We start from the raw sequence: 14,010 nt of genomic DNA, 5'->3' as shown, positions 1-14,010 counted from the left end.
TTTTTCCCTTGTCAGGCAGCGTGGCGATTACTAAACAGGCGTGAACTCGGTGGTGCGGGGCAAGGGGGAAAAAGAAAAGTTATGTAACAAACAGCGGGACTTAATATCTCTATATTCTTAGTAGTGGAGAACTATCAAATGCCTCCTTGGCAATAGGACTGCTTTTCTTTTTGGGGGGAAACCCCAACAACGGTAGTGAGTTGTGTGTTGAAACATGGAATGTAATCGAGATAAGGCATAAACGAAGTGAAACTTATCAAGTACAAGGGTGGGGACTGGGGAGGTGGGAGGGGGCGGCAGGCATACTGGGGGGGTTGGTGATGGAAGATGGGCACTGGTGAAGGGAAGGGTGTTTGAGAATTGTATAACCGACATAATCCTGAGAACTATGTAACCCTCCACATGGTGATTCAATAAAATTTAAAAAAAAAATAAAAAATAAATAAATAAATTAAAAAAAAAAGAATTTATAGGAGCATGGCCAATACAAAAATGAACCTATAAGGTTCGGCCACCAATAACCAACTTTATCTTCATCCTACATGTAGTGTACCTAAAATCATACTATATTTTACTTAGAAAATGTCTTTAGATCTACATGGTATTTAGGAAAAAAATCAATTCAGGGGCCAAAGAAATAGTACAGTGAGGTGCTTGCCTTGCACACGGCTGACCCCTTTCAATTTCAGGGATTCTGAACACTGCCAGGAGTAATCCCAGAGCACAGGAGTAAACCCTGGTCAGTCAGGAGTAGGCCCTGAGCACTACTGGGGGTGTTTCCCCATGCCCCCCCAACGCCCCTCCAACACCCCCCCCCAAAATAAGAAATATCAATTCATCCCAGCAATGCTGAGAATGAACTAGTGCTTTAATAATAAACCAGATTTGGTGATACAAGAAAATAAAATAAAATCAAGTTTCTGTTCTGAGAAACTGGATCAAATAGTGGTACCATGATAAACAAGAGTGAAAAGGGAGAAAGGCTTCAGAAGGAAATTTAATTGGGCGATATTTTATAGTGCATCTAAGGCATCCAAAAAAATGTCAGACCAGTGAATACAGTTCTGAAACTCTTGGTAGCCCAATCTGAGCATGCATATTTACATAGAACAGCTGCATAATCTTTATCGTCTTTTAAAGGTTTTTCAAAATTATGCCAGCCTGTAAACAATACATATCAACATGCCCTAAGTTCCTGCTACCTACAGGACACTGGATATTATACCACTTAAAATGCATCTTCCTCGGGGCCGGAGCGATAGCACAGCGGGTAGGGCGTTTGCCTTGCATGCGGCCGACCTGGGTTCGATCCCCGGCATCCCATATGGTCCCCCAAGCACTGCCAGGAGTAATTTCTGAGTGCAAAGCCAGAAGTAACCCCTGAGCATTGCTGGGTTTGTGACCCAAAAAGCAAAAAAAAAAAAAAGAAAATGCGTCTTCCTAAGAATGGAAGGCATCATGGTGGCATCCTAAGTTAAAATTAGCTACTGATGCCATATCTTTCAGACATAAAATCTAAAAGAAAAGTCAAGAGGCAGAAAGTTTGTACTCACTCCCCCAACACTCCCCTCCCTCCCCCCAGCCCACCAGCAGATTCCCCACCTCCCACTATATCTAGAAGATCCTGATCTAAGCATCTTGTCAAGTAGAAGTGATAGTTTTACTCCTGGAAAAGGCCCAAGAAGGAAAGAGAATAAACAAATTGGACTTATCTTCTGACACCCACCTCCAGAGGCTTACTCAGATACAAACGCCTAGCTTAGATACTGTGCTAAGAGAATATCTGTCCCAAGGTTTGCTTTCCATTTTGTATAAAAAACAAAAGCAGGGCCTAAGGAGTACGACAGGTAAGGCCTTGCATGCAGCCACACTTCCGAGCCCAGGTAGCACATACGGTCTCCTGAGGCCTCCAGAGTGATCTCTGAGCACAGTGCCAGGAGTAAGCCCTGAGAACCACCTGCTGTGATCTAAACCCCCCTCCCCAAAAAATAAATAAAGTAGCTATCAAACAGGTTAAAGACAAGAATAAATGAGTGTGCAAGGATACTGAATTACTTTATTATTTCTAAACAGAAATTACTGGAACAGCAAAGAAATTTAACTTTGAGAAAGATCCAATTAATTCTTCACATGAATCAGTATTATGTACATTGTGGGAGAGCATGAATTATAGTATTCTATAGTTGTAAATACAAATATTTAAAGTATATAAAAATCTTTTGAATGCTATATAGGTAACACTTCGTATTATATGAGTCCCATTACTATCATCTCTCAATTTGCTCTCAATCTGAATAGAATATCTAAGAAGGACCCAGAGTAAAACAAAAGACCAATAATATACTTAGACAAACTTGGTCACTTCAAAAATTTATCCTGCAAATAGGAATCTTAGTTCAGAAAGTGTGAAAGAAGAATGGAGAGCAATCAAGTTACTAAGAGAATGACACTGTGGCTAGGCCAGGATAAAGCTTTCATTCTTCGATCAGCAAGCTTTCACAAGGCCTTCCACCCTTACTCCCCGAGTCACTCATACTTCAGCAAACCACACAGAGCAAGAAAGACAATTAAGCATTTCCTGTAGAAAAATGCCTCTTTATTTCATATCTTTACAGTTCATAAAAATAAGTGGGCTTGTAACTGCTCCTAAGTTAAAATGTTGCAGGGTAAAAACGGGTTGATTAAAAATATCCAGTCATATTTGGCTCACAATCAAGTATTAGTACATATTATCACGTATAGGCTACAAGCAAACTTAAGATCTACAACTGCATATATTAAAATATTAACTATCTTTTTATGGTAGAATTATTCCTTTTCATTTTGGTACATTCGTTTTTTACAATGCAAATGCTTGATGTAAATACACATAACACACTCAGAATTAATTTTAAAAGGAATTTTTATTTAGAAAAAAACTTTACCATTTTGGGGGCCAGAACATTAGTACAACAGGTAAGGCCTTGCATATGGCCAACCCAGCGTGATCCCTGGAAACCCATATGGACCCCAGGGCCTCCCAGGAGAGTAATCCTTGAACGCAGAGCCTGATGAAGACCCCCCCCTCAGTACTGTTTGTGATCCTCCGGAAAAAAACAACAAAGAAAGGAAGGGAGTGAGGGAGGGAGGGAGGGAATGGAAACCTTACCATTTCTGTCCTTTTGTCATGAAGGAGAAAAAGCCAAGTGAGACTAAGTGACTTACCTGTCCGAAATCTGACACTGAATCTGGAGGGTCACTATTATGCTACCCAAATTTATGTTATCTTCTGAGTGTAAACACTAATGTGGATCCAGATATGGCTCTTGCTTCGTACACGGCTGACCAGGGCCAGAACACCCCATATGGTCCCGGAAGCCTGCCAAGAGGGGTCCCCGAGTGCAGAGCCAGGAGTAAGTCCTGAGCACTGCCGGTTGCACCCCGTCTCCTCCAAAATAAAAAACACTGATGTGCTTTTATTTAAAACAAGTTGAGAATGGAAAATAGTTTTTAAATGAAAAATGTGTACTTATGAAGCAAAGGAACTGGTTCTGGGATGGTGTTTTTATTACGTAAACATTGGCTGGTTCTTTAATTTGTGGTTTATTTTTATATAAAGGATACTTAAATTTTATTTTGTAATATTTTAATGGAAGTGCAGACTGGAAGAAAATCATAAAATGCTCCAGCTCTATTTAGAGAATTTCTCTACAAATTTAGTTCATATATCTATAGGGGCTGGAGTGACAGCACAGCGGGGAGGGCGTTTGCCTTGCACGCGGCCACCTGGGTTCGATTTCCAGCATCCCATATGGTCCCCTGAGCACCGCCAGGGGTAATTCCTGAGTGCAGAGCCAGGAGTGATCTCTGTGCATCGCCGGGTGTGACCCAAAAAGCCAAAAAAAAAAAAAAAAAGACAATCTACAGGGGCTGGAGAGATTGTACTGTAGGTAGGGCATTTGCCTTGCACGCGGCCATCCCAGGTTCAATCCCTGGCTTCCCGAAGGTCCCCCAAGCACCACCAAGAGTAATCCCTGTATGCAGAGCCAGGAATAATCCCTGAGCATCCCTGAGTTTGATCCAAAAAAAGGGAAGGAAAAAAATCATCTATAAACTAATTACAAATTATTTTTGTAATTGTTATTTCAAATACCACTGTACAGCACTGTGGATTTGCTCAAGCAGGCACCAGTAACATCCCCATAGTGAGACTTGTTGTTACTGTTTTTGGTATATGCCAGGCTCTGCCGTGCGGGCAGGATACTCTTGGTAGCTTGCTGGGCTCTCCGAGAGGGATGGAGGAATCGTACCCGGGTTGGCCACACACAAGGCAAACACCCTACCCGCTGTGCTATCACTCCAATAATAAAATAGTTTCCAGCATTTAATATTGACCAATATATTTATTCACTTTATTCTTTTATTTACCAAATTTTCTACCAGATATTTTCTACCTATTAAACATTATCCATTGGTATTAATTATAGAAAAAAAGTGAGTTATGTGTAAATGTTTAAATTAAGTTACTGGGCTTCTTTCAACACTTAAAAAACTACTGTTACATCTTTATCTTAGCCTTAAAAATCTCACCCTTCTGTGTATCTTGCAATACACAGTAAGCATATTATTGCAATAACATAGAAACATCATTTTTAACATTCAAATTTTATTGGGCAGGGAAATAATACAGTACTTGGCTTTCATGTGAGGCTCTGGGTTTGGTCCCAAGACACACACACACACACACACACACACACACACACACACACACACACACACACACACACACACACACACCCATGCATGCTCATGAAAAAGGCGAACAGCGAACAATAAAGGTTATAAAAGGGAGAGCAAAATTTCAGAATATTTTGGAAATTAACACAAGTTTATTAATGACTTAAGAAATGTGGGCCTGAGAGAGCAGACCAGACTAAGCAACTGTATTATGTACAGAAGGCCCAGGTTTGATCTCTGGCACCATATGGTCCTACCTCCACAAGGAGTGACCCCTGAGCACAGAGTCAGAAGCATGATCAAAAATAAAAAAAAGAAACACGAACAGCAATTTTTTAAGCATTAAATCATCTAGATCCCAAAGCATAATAATTATAACTCAAAGACCCTATAAATTAGATCAATGGAACCTGCATCTCATCATCAGAAAAATTAAAGAAAATAAATGTTAAGCCCCAGATGCATCAAAACAATTGCACGTTAGAAATTTTCCAAATTACAAGTAAAATTGAAGTTTTGAGCGGTGAAAGAGATTGTAGGGCACTTGCCTTGTGCACAGTGACCTGGGTTTCATCCCTGGTACCCCATATGGTCCCCGGGAGTCCTACCAGGACTGATGTATGAGTAAGAGTCAGGAGTAAGCCCTGAACAAAGTCATGTGGGGGGGGGGGGGAAGAGTGGAAAGAGAAGAGGGAGGGATGGAGGGAGTGAGGGGGAGAAAGGGGGAGGGAAAGAGAGGGAGAGAAGGAGGAGAGAGAGAGAGCGCCCACAATAAAATCCAGCAATTGGTTGGTAAATTCCAGCAATCTGTTAAGCTTTGACATTTGTCCCACCTGCACTCCCATGCTCCTTTTACCTCGCACAGATGCCTCTTATCTTCCAGAAATTTCCCACCTGAGACATACATTCAAAATTTCTTTCTCTTCATCCTTCCGAGCCAGTAAAGGAAACTGCTTCCAGCCAATTAATACTACCAACATTTGACTTAATTCTACATTACTGCAAAGGAGTCCTGGACTTTTCCAGTGGTTTAAGAACTCTGAGAATGTCAAAGAGGTCATGGATCCTCTCCCTAGAAAAGTCACACAGGCAGAGCTGGAGAGCGCCACGGGGTTAAGAGGCTTGTCCCCCACGTAGCCAGGCAGCCCACCCCAATTCCATCCCTGACGCCGCCAGGTGTGACCCTGAGCAGAGTCAGGAGTATGCCCTGAGCACTGCCAGGTGTGGCTAAAAAACAAAGCAAAGAGAAAATCTAAGGAGCTGGAGAAACAGTACAGGAGTTACAGAGTGGCTTGTCCTGCACGTGGGCCATCCAGGCACAGTCACCAGCATACATACGTTTCCCTGAGCACCAAGCAGAGTCAGGTGTGGTGCAACACCCCCCCCCCCCCACACACACACACACATGCACACAATTTTTTAGAAAACAAACATTCGAGGCCTGGGGAACAGTAGAGCAGGCAGGCATTTGCTCTGCATACAGCCTACCTGATTCAATACCCGACCCCCCAGATGTTCCCCTAGTCCCACCAGGAGTGATTCCTGAGTGCAGAGCCAGGAGCAAGCCCTGAGCAAAAAAGGAAAACCTAAGTTATCTCCCCCAGTTTTTAATACTATAACTCCTGTAAGGAAAGGGGAGGAACAGGATCTATTTCAAAGGGAAAGGTCAAAGGGAATAGATTCAACTGAGTTTTACTCGATGCTCTAGAACCCAGCTACATTTACTATCCTTATTCCTGGCAAAAACAGACAATTCAAACTTTTATCTTGTGATTGCCAAATCATTTTTAATCCCTGTGCGTTAGCTTTATTTCACAATGTCTCGCCTCATTCAGTCCCACACTGGTCAGCTCACCTCCTCAACCAGTCTCTTTCCAACCTGCCTCACAGCCTCCTTCCCCACTAATCTTCAGATGTGGATGCGCCCCAAGGTGGCCGGAGTCCTGTCCTCGTGCCTGTAATACTCCCTTACGGTTTCTACAACATTATGCTAATAGTAATGCTAATAAATATAAATCTCCCAACTGACACCAACTTCCCTGTGAGCTTGAAATGTGCAGATACCTCTTGAACCTATTTTGGTTTCCACACTTAGAATCACAGGGTATTCATCTTCCCTCCAAAAATTGTTCTTCCCAGACACTATTGTGATTAGCGAGAGCACCATCCGTCAACCAAGCACAATCTTTAACTTCCCTATGCCCTTCCCACCTCAGCTTCGTTTTCCACCACTCTGTACATACTTGCTGTTTCTCAAACCAGACTATCAGTGCCCTTCCTCTGCCCCCCCTCTTTTCTTATTAGTTAAACAGCAACTCACCCTTAAAAGTCTAGTTAATCCTACAAGCAGTCTTCCCTAAACTTATTCCCCACACCTCACATCACACTCCCTCCTCCTCAGAATTCCTCCCTCCTGCAACAATCATCAGCCACTCTTTCCCTAACCTACTTATCTTATAGTTAGTTGAGGCCTTGTATTTTTCCCTATTTCTCCTACAAGACACTTCCCAGTGGTTTCTGTCACTCTAATACCTAGCAAATGCTTAGATTATAGCAGGGCTTCAATCGGTATCTGGTGAATGAATAGAAAAATTCCAAAATGAGGACTCATCCTCACAAAAGAGGGTGCTTTCTCTTAATTAAGAACAACAACAACAACAACCAGCATCAAGTCCCCAAGTCCCTAGCACTCCATTTCTAGCCCAAAGCTTCCTCTTAAGCAATGCTTCATGAGGACATTTCCTCACTTCCTCTTGTTCTCTGCAGGCTTAGCTGCCAGCCTAGCCACATTAGCATTCAGTAGCAGCAAGGACACAGACTCTCCAAGTTCTGAAAAGCAAAGACTTTACAATTAGCAATAGTAAAACACAAGCTCTCTTTCAATGGTCTTAACTTATAAGCACACAAAGCTCGTTCTTCATGACAATTCTGAAAAAGGCTTGGCAACCTATATCCAACAGGCACCATTTAAGAGTTCTTAAGAAAATGCCCACTTAAACTGTCAGCCAAACTTTTCACATTTGTAACCATAGAAATCAACATCCATGAATTAATCTAAATGCTACGCTGATATACGAAACAATACCCTACAGTTTAAATCATCAAAAGGAGCTCTTTTAGTTTTAAAATACTACCTCTCCGTATTTCTAGCCATCAACCCAATCAACTAGACTACCAGTATCATTTTCTCTGGGCTTCTCTCGTCCCCAAGCCCTCTCTTCCCCTCCCCAGCCTCACCCTTCTCTCTTCTTCCCTCTCTCGGGATTGTGGAGATTTTGTTTATAGGTCACACCCTCTGGTGCTCAGGGGACCATGCAGTGCCAGGTCACACCTGGTGGTGCTCAGGGAGCCATGTGGTGTCAGGGCTCAACCTCACACATGCCAGCCAAGTGCTCTACCACCAAATCACACCCCTAGTCCTCTAGAGAATTTTTGTTTGGTTGGTTGGGTTCTGGAGCACACCCAGTGGTGCTCAGGGCTTGTTCACAGTCTCCACACAGGGATCACTGCTGGAGGGGTTAGGGAGAACCATATGGGGTGTCAGGGACAGAATTGGGGTCGGCAACAGGCAAGGCAGAAGCCCTACCTGCTGTACATACACTAATGCTAGAGATTTCTCAGAGTCAGTTTACCTTCTAAGTGACTGCTGTTGGGGACACAATACAGCACAACTCCGGGATCACATATGCGACTGGCCTGCTGTAAGTGTCCCCAAACTGTCTGGCTTTGCCTTTCTGAAAATGTACTAGAGGGTCAGAGAGACAGCTCGGTGGCTGGAGTGCATGCTGTGCATGCGGGAGGCCTGGGCTCAACCCCTGGCACTGCGTCCCCAAGGTACTGCCAGGAACAACCACTGAACACCAAGCCAAAAGCAGTCCCTGACCACTGCTGGGTGTAGCACAAATCCCAAAATCCGCCCCACAACACACAACAGTTTATGTGTATATTGTGTGCATAAATACTTACATGTGTTTGTACACATATGTTTATACACACACACACACACACACATATACATATAGAAATGTCTGGCTTTCCTTCATTCATGCTCATGTTTCTGGTGTAAAGACCGTAAGATAAGAAGCAAGGTAAAAGGTCAAATGATGAGGGGCCAGCACGAGCCTCAAAGGGATGGAAGGCGTGTGGGCGCACAGGCCGGCTGCCAGCACACGGCCCCGGAGCACTGTCGGGAGCAACCCCTCAAGCACTGAGCCCAAAGACAGAAGGGAAAAAAAAAAACAGATGATGAAATCTTTCTGAAGCTTCAGCAGCTACACTGCATTTAATGGGGTGAAAAAAAAAAAATCAGCCTAACTCTGAACTGCACTTTGACAAACATTATGTGTGTGTGTGTGTGAGGGGAGAGAGTTATATTCCAATATATAAACAATCTACTTACTTTCCTTGAGCAGCAAAATATACCTTTCATTTTCAAGTTCTGCCCATAATACGTTAAAATAACCTCAGACAAAGCATTCTTGTTGCTCCAGAATTAAGAATTTCCAATAACTCAACCCAGTTGTAATCTTTTAGAAACACCTTTCTGAAATTGACTTGCTCCACCTCCTTTCACTATTTCTTTCCTAGTCTGTTCACCTTAATAGAATACTGATGGATAAAAGAACTAACTAAAGGAGGAAAACAAGTGGATGATTCACGCCCTGCCTATAAGGAGCTGTATGATATATACCTGCATGAAAACTAACATGTATCCAAAACCTAAAAAAATACTGACTGGGCCTGACATCAATCTTTCTACAACAAATTTAATAAATTTTCTTTTTCACTTCAGTTTTACTAAACATTCTATAGAAATTTACATTTTGGATGAACACACACTAAAAATGCTAGCATTAACATGCAAGGAAAACATGAAACTAGTGAGAAAAAGTCCTTAAGCATAAAGGGCAATATCTGAAGTTCTTCACAAAACCAGAGCTTGGCATTCATTCCAAAAACTGATGTTCCAAACATTAATTAAGTTTAAGCATCATATATCTAGAATCAAATATTTCCCATCCCGGAGTAGCTACAACCCCAGAAAGAGTACACTGCCGACACTTCTGAGCTTGCCCCTTGCCCTCCAACCCTGCCAGCTTACCAGGGCGATGAACAAGCCATGGCAGCAGGAAGCATCAGGTGGTTAGAAGACAGATGCTACTTCTAGCCTCCAGAGTGGGGACCACAATGCAGAAGGCCAAGCCCTCCTAAGCCCACCCCCCAACAATAAAACCCCACTTCCTCAAATATTTGCAAGACCTTAATCTCAATAATCAGAAGTCATCGCCATTTTCCCCAACACACAGTGAATACCTATTACATGTAAGGAAATAAGTATAAAAATTAAAAATTTAGGGCTGGATTAAGGTACTTGACCCTGGTTGAATCCCCAGCATGGTCCCCCAGTACTGCCAGGTATGGCCCAAAGTCTAATTATAATAAGCTTTTTGCTTTGTGTTGTTTGGGGCCACTCCTGGCTGTACTCAGGTTCCTGCCTGCAGGCACTGGGGACCTCGATGTGATGCCAGGGATCAAACCCAGGTTGGCTGTGTTCAAGGCACTGGACTATCTCTCTGGTCTCAGTAATAGTTTTTAAATAATTTTAATCCCATCTCAAAAAATTTAATCCCAGAACACATGGGCTTAAATTTCCCACAAAGTCACCGTCTGTGATAATTTTACATAAATCCTCCTTGAGGACAACCCAGAGGTCAGGCCTTACAGTTCACAGGCAATAGAAATTCAGGTATTTAAATCAGGGGAAGTTGGTCTTTAGCACCCTAACTAAACTGCAGATGGATGCACAATTGTAAATAAAATGAAGGCCTATAAGTTAGGCCTTCTATTCGAATATACAAGAATCCAGAGTGAAAACTGGATTCCTTCCTTCGTTATCGCGTATCTGAACAAGAGCACTCATTATCTTCATTACCTCCTACTCCTATGCTTACTACCCTAAATCCAGTAGCTAAATTTTAAAACCTGGTGAAAAGCAGAAACACAGAAGCCCATTCACTAAACTTCTCACTGGGGAAATAGAAATCCCGCCCCCACCTCCCCCCTTGAGACTACTTAAAGAAAAATAATTCTCCCTCATCAATGTTGAGTTTGAGCTGAGCAGAGGAGGGGAGTTCAAGGTACAAGAGATCAAATCAGGGCCAGCGAGATCAAGTCAGGCAATCCGGGTTCGACTCCCAATCTCCAGCATCCCCTATGGTCCCTTGTCTCGGCCAGGAACAGAACAATTCCTGAGTGAAGGACCTGCGTAACCCCTGAGCATCACCGGGTGTGGCCCAAAAACCAAAACATTTTTCTAAAATTTAAAAATTTACAAAAAAACAAGAAATCAAATCCAAGGGTTTCAAATAAAAGGCAAGAGATTAAACAGTAACGACCAATCGGATGGTTTTGTTTTGGTCATGCCCCTGCCGAAAGTCTCATCTAACTCTCAGCAGAAGACAAAGTCCGATAGAACTATGGCACACAATTCAAGACTGAAGTTAACGAGAAGGCTTGATTCTTGCTCATAAAATGAGAATCACACTTAGATGCACAGATATAAAAGTAGTCCTAACTTCACCACCTTATCAGATAACATCAAGAACCTGCCAACTTCCGGGGTAGGCAAGATGCTAGTGAATTAAGAAGGGGGTCGGGGGAAACACTCAAAAAGCATCTCTAAGGCCCCAACATTGGAATCACGTGATTTCCCACCCAATAACTTACTATTCAAAGGCACTTGGGAGGAGGGGAGGTGGGATATGATTGTTTCAAGACCCCGTGAAATGGGCAGGGGGTGGCAGTGGGCAGCGAGGCCCGGGGGACAAAGGCAGGGGCCACGCCGCCAGACCCACAATCCACCTTCCACCGTAAGAGTTTCCTACTGACACGGGAGACAAGGTGGATTTTGCTCTGACCACAGAAAAGGATTCAGTCCAACTGACAACTGGCTCTGAGGCAAGAAATCAACAAATTCTAGTCTAGAGCTCAAGACGGGATGGAGCCCAAGCAACAGCTCCTCCAACCGGCTGGGGCAGAGGAGCATTTACAAGTCTTTAAAAAAAAAAAAAAAAAATCCGATTTTCCTACCACTCCAAGTTCGGGATGGGCACAGTAGTCAAAAGCACGGGAGAAACTTCGGGAGCAGCACTCACAAACGACACAACAGGTTGAGAAACGCAGGTGGGCATCGCGGCGGAGTGACCAACAAGCATGGGGGCCACCCCACGGCCCCCACCCCCTCCGAGAGCCCTCCCCCTGAATCCCACCCGCAAAGGCTGGGGCTACCAAGCCATCCCCCGAGGCCCTCAGGCACCCCCGGCTCTGCAGCAGCCCAGGTTCGGTTCCTCCCCTCCGGGGGTCGCGCCACTCCCCCGCCTCCCTAACCCGGGGGGCCATCACCCCCGGCCGGGCAGACCCGCGCGCGGCCCCTCCAGCAGCAGCAGCGGCGGCGGCGGCAGCAAGAGCAGCATCTCCGCGGGGGAAGGAAACACAATGTCGCTCCAGATTTCGGCGTACAAAAGGACTTTGCGCCCTCCTCCTCCTCCTCCTCCACCTCCTCCTCCTCCTCCTCCTCCTCGAGGAGCTGCCGCCGCTGCCCGCCCGGGCCGCCTCTTAAACTTGCAGGAAGGTGGGCAACGCGCCATATTCCAGCGTCCCCCCCACACACACCCTCCAGTGCCACCCCCGCCCCCCCCAGCCCCCGCCAACCCGCGCCCCGGTCTACCTGAGCGACCAGCCCACGCCACCCCGGCGGTCGCCCCCGGAGCCAGCCTCCTCTCCTCCCGCAGGAGACAGCCGCTCCCGCGCCCCGACCCGGCCCGCCGCGCCGCGCCGCCCGCGGACCAGCCCCGGGCAGGGCCGAGGGGGCGAGCCGGGCAGCCGCCGCCGCCGCCGCCGCCCGGGTCCCGCGCAGCCCGCCCGCCCGCCGCCCGGGCCAGGGGCGCCCAGCGCGCTCTCCCGGGGCCGCCCGCTCCCGAGCCCGCGGCCGGGGCCGCCTCCGAGCCCCGGGTTCCACGACCCGGAGGAGGCCGCGGCCCCGGGAGCCGGCGGCGGCGGCGTGGCGGGGGAGGCCGGGGCCGCCCGGGAGGGCAGCGCCTCCCTCCCGAGCCCGCCAGGACGCCTGGGGCCTAGTGCGGCCTGCGCATCCTCGGGTGGCGGTTTGACGGGGCCGGGCCGGGGCCCCCCGCCCAAGGCGGGCCCGAGCCGCCGGGGGCCCAGGCCCCGAGCCGGGGGCGGCAGGGTGCCGGCTGCGGGGCGGGCCGGCCGGCCGGCGGGCGGGCGGCGTGTTGCGGCTGCGCCGGGGCTGAAATAGCTGGAGATTGCGCGGTAGGGCACTCACCTCAGAGCGGCTGCGCTACCGTGGGCCTGCGCCGTGGAGACTGCGACCGCGCCGGCTCCTCGCAGCCTCCTGCCACCAGCGGCAATGGCGAGCGCTGCCGCCTCTGCCGCCGCCGCCGCCGCCGAGGGGGGAGGGGAGGGAGGGGGGAGCACGCACGCGACGCACGAGCCCGGCTTCCCCGCCCGGCCGCCGCCATGATGGGGAGGTCGGGGCCGCCCGAGGCGGCGCGGCCGGGACGCTTGCTGCTGCTGCTGCTGCTGCTGCTGCTGCGGGCTCCGGCTCCGGCTCCGGCTTCTCCGCCCGGCCGCCGCCATGATGGGGAGGTCGGGGCCGCCCGAGGCGGCGGGGCCCCGGCGCTGCTTGCGCGGGCTCTGGTCGGGCTCCGTCTCGGCTCTCGCTCGGGCCGGACCGCTACGCCTCCCCGCACCTACACACACACACACACACACACACCCCAGCTCCCTCCTGGAGCCTTTTTGGGCCGCCAGTTCGTCATTTTTCGCCTCTCGAGTGTCCCGGATGGAGCCGGAGCCGCGGAAGTCCCCTCGCTTTGGCCCCGGTGGCGCCGGCCGCCCAAGATGGTGCCTGGGCCGGAGACGGGGACGTTTCGGGTCCCGGAACCGGGATCAGAGGGACCCCCCGAGCGGGCCGGGACCCCCGCCCCCGCCTGCCGGCTGAAGGGGACCGTTGTGGCTCTTTCTCGGCCCTTGTTCGCTCGCCCGGCCAGCGACAGGCAAACGCGGGTGTCCGAGCAGCCGTGGGTGCCCCGAGCCGGCTCTGGGGGCTCCGGGGACGGACTTGTGGGGATCAGACCAGCCCTCGCTTTTAGCATGAGCCCCTGGGGAGGGGAGAGAAGCCGGCCAGTAATAGGGAGCCCCCCACCCCACTCCAAACAGGTGCCTGAGAAGTGTGCACGGCAGAGCCGCCTAATGTTAGAGACAGCGGAGGCCGTG

The 14,010-nt window shown here is 48.0% G+C and overlaps 1 protein-coding gene across 5 annotated transcripts in view; it reads right to left on the bottom strand.

The window, feature by feature from the left end:
• Positions 1–13,184, bottom strand: part of NRF1 (nuclear respiratory factor 1) — a 112,820-nt gene extending 99,636 nt beyond the window's left edge. For 3 of the 5 annotated variants that reach the window (XM_055124714.1, XM_055124722.1, XM_055124716.1), the window contains exon 1: positions 12,443–12,609. The gene's annotated coding sequence lies outside the window, so the exon portion shown is untranslated. Of the gene's footprint in view, positions 1–12,442; positions 12,610–13,057 lie in introns of those variants that run through there. The other 2 variants (XM_055124718.1, XM_055124720.1) reach the window with 2 other exon arrangements.
• Positions 13,185–14,010: the final 826 nt, after the last annotated feature.

This window comes from Sorex araneus, chromosome 1, assembly GCF_027595985.1.
Source record: "Sorex araneus isolate mSorAra2 chromosome 1, mSorAra2.pri, whole genome shotgun sequence".
NCBI lineage: Eukaryota > Metazoa > Chordata > Mammalia > Eulipotyphla > Soricidae > Sorex > Sorex araneus.
Note: the sequence above shows the minus strand (reverse complement) of the source record. Positions and strands in the feature narration are given on the sequence as shown.